The sequence below is a fragment of the Hermetia illucens genome, chromosome 2 (genome assembly GCF_905115235.1).
Source record: "Hermetia illucens chromosome 2, iHerIll2.2.curated.20191125, whole genome shotgun sequence".
NCBI classification, from domain to species: Eukaryota; Metazoa; Arthropoda; class Insecta; order Diptera; family Stratiomyidae; genus Hermetia; species Hermetia illucens.
This window is the reverse complement of record NC_051850.1, coordinates 33,562,278-33,568,341: the sequence shown is the minus strand read 5'-3', so window position 1 is coordinate 33,568,341 and position 6,064 is coordinate 33,562,278.

The following is a 6,064-nucleotide window of genomic DNA, read 5'->3' as shown; positions in this document are numbered from 1 at the left end:
TCTAAGGTTTCAGTTGAACTTTATCGTCCCCCGTGTCATCGAGAGAAGGAAGCACATTCGCAGATGGATGGACCTTAATAAGAGGAATCAACCTAACAAATGGAATAACACAGAACGGGAGAAGGGTAAAAATTGATTGTGAAGATGAACCAAACAACCCTTCCTCCTCCATCAATTTCAAGGGGTAGCTAATAACCCCGCACCTGTCAAAGGGAATAAATCCGCAAAAGTAGAATATGAAGACTTGAAAATAGTAACTTCCTAGAAAAATAGGAATAAAAACCGGATACCACCAGCGTTAATCATTACCTCTAAGTGAATGGTGGAAATATCCCAAAATCCCTCGAAAAGTTAAGGTAAGTCTCTATGGTGGGCTCCCCCTCGGACCAAATCTTGTCGCGGTGGAGGAGCCTGTAGTAATTTACTATTCCACTAAGGGTGTCCAACACATAAAGATGGAAATAAAGAAGTGTAACTCTCCAAGTGGTAACAAGTCACAGACTTTGAATTGACCCCCGACTTAGAGAAATCAGGTCGTGGCCGAGGCACGAATTTTTAAAGCCTCACCTAATTCATGTTCCCCACGGACAAATCTGTGGAATACAGGCTCTCACCCGGTGTCTTCGGCGCGGTCAGCCAGAAAGGATAGTACAGCAACTCCCTTAATGAGAGGAACTGGAAACCTGACTACGACCGGCCTGTCAGTGACACTGTTGCCTAACTCTTCCAAAAGCCGGGACAGGGAGGCTCAGCAGAAGGAAATTTTAGCCGCAAAGAATAAAGGACTTCCGGCTTGAGTGTCAGAACCTTCTGCTCCGCCTGTACTAGGAAGAACGAAAGAAAGGGAAGCTGGTGGGGCGGACGCAGCAGGGGTGGTATTTGGAAACAGATCCATGCAGTGGACACCGTGGACTTGGGAGGGCTCCCACCCGACGACAACGGAAGGCACTGTAAAAAAAGCGAAGTTTCTCAGGAAAGAGGATATAGATGTTGCAACAAAAACAAGTGTGGCGATATCCAGAGAAATCAGACGCAACAAAGCGGAACTTTCAGCAGAAGGTGAGGACAAGCTGGTAACCCCGTAACTTTTCAGTTAGCGACTGTTTTCATATTAGACTGCACTTATGGCTACAAACATAAGAGTTGATCAAATCAACCTGCAGCATTCCAAAGCTTCTTCCTATCTACTGCCGGAAAAGCTGGTAAAGTTGCAGGACTGTCCTTCCATATTTCTGGTTCAAAAGCCATAGGTTCGTTTTAACAGAATCTGTGGTATTGAATCAGTGAAGAGGACTAGGATCTTCTTCGATAAAAGATCCTTGAGACCGAGGACTGCACTTCAAAGTTTTTAGAGTTGATTAGAAACAAGCGAGTGCTATATGAAGTCTCTCTCTCAAATCACCGTTCCTTAGAATTTACTCTGACTATTGCAGGCGAACAGCCTGTAATACGGGGACGGAATCCTAGGAAAACGGATTATACGAAGTTCAATGAACTTCTTGGCGACAAAGTTGAGCTCCCTAGGCTAGTAAGGACTCCTTTGGCGATAGAAGATCAATTAAAAACTCTGAATCCCCACTTTTAAGGTGCTTTGAAGAAGCTTCCAGGCTGTGCAGAGTCCGTGAGAAGGATGAGTCGGCCCAGTTGGTATCTCTTAAAAACCGGATAGAACTTTCACGAACTCCAGGGTTGAGTCTCTACAGACTCTCTTGGAAGTACACCATCCGGGAGAACAGGTGTCAGAAGTGGAAAGAAGCGAATTGGCGGTTTCTACAAACCCTTCAACACGAAAGTATTGCAACGGGAATCGGGACACTGAGAGAGCGGTTGTTACCAATGGTAAAGTAAGAGCTGCTGTACTATCATTTGAACACTTCAAAACACCTGGCGTGCATGGCATCCGCCCAGCGATACTAAGAAGGGTATAGAGCAACTTCTAAGAAATATTTTTCGAGGATATCTTGCTCTGGGCTACGTGCCTTCCATTTGCCAGAAGGTGAAGGTAGTCTTCATACCTAAGCTTGGGAAAGATAACTAATCAAATCCAAAGAACTTCAGGCAAATCAGCTTAATATCACTTTCGTTGAAATGTCTGGAGAGACTGGTTGAGCGACACATTCGCGAGAAGGCGCTAAGGAAGCGCCATTAAATGAAAACCAACATGCTTATCAACGTGGAAAGTCCTGTGAGTCTGCTCTTCATTCTTTGGTTTCAACGATAGAGGATGCAATTCTGAAAGGCGATTACGCGATATGGGTGTTCTGGGACATTCAAGGGGCTTTTGAATGCCGCGATAGAGCGTGGTGTTGATGAAACTTTAATAAAGTGGATATACGCTGTGTCCTGAAATGGGTGTTGATCGCTACGTAACAGCGGAAGCGACGAAAGGCTGCCATCACAGAGCATTAGAAGAGTCATTGGGAGAACTGAATCCAGTGTTCTCAACGCCTTCTGATTCTCGGATCCCCATACATATGTTTGGTAGAAGATATGAAGTTACCCTGAAACGTATAGAGAACTGGGAAGTCCCAAAGAGTGCCAGTATATACGGAAGTCTTCTACACGGATGGTTCAAAAACAGAACTACCTCTCAAATAAAAACGAGATGTCGGCTTTTCCCTTGAGACAATATACAACCGTCTTACAGGCTAAAGTGTATGCGATCCTAAGGGCGGTAATCTGGATAATTGACGAGCGGTTGAAGAACAGACGCATCGCAATTTGCAGCGATAGTCAAGGCTTCGAGTAGTACTTTGTTCACTTCAAAAATCGTTCAGGAATGTAGAAATCGATTGAACTCTGTTTCTAGATTCAATCTGGTGGAATTACTCTGGGTACCCGGTCATTGTGGTGTAGAGGGAAATGAAATCTTGGATACTTTAGCAAAAGAGGGTTCAATTTCTAGCTAATGTTGCTATCAAAAACTGGGAACAAGCTTCTCATAATGACAGGTGACTGAGCCTTAATGCTGCTAGATACACCAAACCAGTGAGAACCAAACAAACATACAGCAAAGTGTATCCTGTCGAAAAGCAGGAGGACTTGCAGGAGTATTGTGGGCATTCTAACTGGCCATAATTCACTAACTGGGCATATGCTCAGAATAGGAATTCTCCAAAATGATACGTGCCCCTCCTGTAATGAGGAAACGGAATCCACGGAATATTTTCTATGTGAGTGCCTCGCCTATGGACGCATCAGACATCAGATTTTTGGTGCTGATGTGCTCCAACTGCAAGGGTACCATCACACCCACTAACGGAAATCCTTGGATACATAAATGAATCCAGGATATTCCGTTATCCGGGGGAATCGAGTACAACGGACCACTATGGTCTGAGTGCTCAGAGACTTTGCCTTTCCCCCACCTCAAACACACACACACCCTATGATGTGAGGTCAACCTAAAGCCTAGAATCTTTGTTTGCTAGGATATCGAGGAAGTCACTACGAAGGTGGAAGTTCGCGATGTCCTTGAGAGGGGTTTGATTTTAACCACATACATCATATCCTATGCAGGGACGGGGAGGAAGCAGACAGTTGGCATTTTGTGGTGACAGGTGCTCGGAATCCAGAAGAGTCTTCAGCACAAGCCGGAACTGGGATTGTAATATCTAGATCAATCTTAGTTATTCGGTACCTATGTAGGACTTATTCTGCTGGGCCCATTTGTCACGAAAACATCGTTGTGGCCATAATTAACAAACCATATGCACAAATGCCTGACAATATCCCAGAACATGTGTGAAAGTTTCATCACTCTCCTCGCAGAATCTGCAGGCAGATATCCCTTGATTTCCCAGGCAACTATTTAATCTGCATGAGCAACTATGTTCTATTCCTGATAGGTTCACCCAGGATAGGTCCCTTTCATCTCCCAATGTCCTAGCCATGAACCCTTTACCGATTCAACAGGAGGGTTTTGGCCCATATAGAGACGTCCCTGCTCCCTTCATGGTAAGTTCGTCTGCTGCCTAATTGCCTTCCTACCCAACATACCTGGAACTCAAAGTATCCAGCCGAATGTCAAATCTAATTATTCTATGACCCGACATAGAGGGCGCAATCGACACTCTCCAATTCTTAACCAGTTATGTCTAGTACCTCTTGTCTAGTACTGGTCACGAATGTTGGAGTTTTCCCTATGTTATACATTTCTATGTAAATCATTGCTAAAAATAAAACCAGGAAAGTACTCACCTCTTCAGAGATTGGCATCGGCAGAAAGGGAAAAGTGATGGCGTCTTCCTCTCGCAGAATACCAGAATACCATCAGTCTAGCGACTAACTGCGGTTGGATCCAGATGTCGTCTCCTATGATGGAACCCGATACCACAACTGCCTGTCGAGTTCTCCCCCGGCTTTTACTGAAAGTTGGACAGCCACAAGTTTTTCAGTCAGAAACTCTGGGACACATATATATTTTAAATTACGATTAAGAATAATCTCCCGGCAGGTGGGGCAGTGCAGAAGCGCGCTGGACAGTCTGGGCGGCACGCACAAGGTCACCCTCCTTTGAGTTCCCGGTCATAGAAACATAGAGGGGGATGAACGGGCAGACGGATTGGCCAGGCAGGGCTCTGCTTTTGACAGTCCTTCGGCGGGTACAGTCGATGTCTCGCTGGCGACTGTCAAGAGCGGAATCTACTCGCAATATTTAACAGCCGCGCTCCTTAAATGGCAAAGGTTTACCACCTGGACCAAGTCAACGAGGATTTGGCCTGCTTATAACAAAATCCGATCACAAGAGTTCCTGTGCTAGACGCGTGCAAATGCATAGAAGATTACGGTGGCCTGCACGTGGTTCTATCCTATAGGGGACCATGCCACCCGGCTCGGCATACCCAACAATTCGCAAAGCCGAAACTGCGGAGAAAAAGGAGAAACCCTCAGGCACTTCCTCTGCGATTGCCCAGCTCTAGCTAGAGTCAGGCTACGGGCACAGGGTAAACCATTCTTTGGGACCTCCAAAAGATTTCTAGCTGCAGTTTGGGAGAGCTGCTTTCCCCCATGAATGATACCGGCTGGCTTTGAAGATCTAAGCCGGCTGGATTCTGCTTCCCTGTTCTCATAACAGCAGCCACGATCTTAGGAGTTTGTGGCATCAAAATGGCGCACGACAGCGCTAATTGGGCTCTTCGGAGCGGCCACTGATACCTACCTACCTACGCCAACCGCACCTTTTTGTCTTGGGGAGGGTGCAGACACAGGGGCGCTCTCTTCATACAACATTGTCAGAGAAATGCGGAGAAACGCTAGCAGATGGAGTTATGCTCGATTGGTGGAGGGGCCGAATAACAAACAGCCTTGATCAAACACTTCCTCCGATGGTAAAAGGCATTTCTTGACTTGAAGGCTCTCTAAGGGGGGTAAGCGCGAGGAGTAGCGTTTTAGACGTTTTAGTGGGTGCGAAAACGAATTTAGCTACCCAACCACGAGGGAAAACAAAGAAGAAAAAAAAAATTTGTGAAAAGATTGAAAATACCAAGTTGGATCGAACGTTGTCATTGAAAAATAAGCTAGACTGGAGTCGATTTTGGTGTTTCCCATTCCATTTCTCAGTGCTATAGTATCAGATAAATTTAATGACTCAAATACGAAGGAAAATTTTATTTATTACGCCATTTACACTGCATATGACCAAAATGTTTAATTTACATTTTATCGAATAGTTTATAATATACATTTATTTTTACATGATGTACATTTATGATAAAGCTAATGAATTATTAAAAGAATGTGAAGACATCTTAAAAACAACATAAAAATAATCCAATAGAAATTAACACAACGTAATCACTTTTTATGGAAAACAATAGGAATAAAAACTTATTAAAATGAAATGTTTGTTTGCAAATGCGGAATACCAATAATAAATAAAAAGGAAAAATTATGAAATCTGCTAAAATATAATTTGTACAATCGTGATTCGGACGGTCTCGTTCTTGATTGATAGGTTTCATGTATCTTATTCGTAACTTAGGCTAAACTATAATAACGAATGCATAGATGCACTTTTCAAAAATATTACTTTTTCAAAATAAAAGTGAAAAGCAAAGAGTTC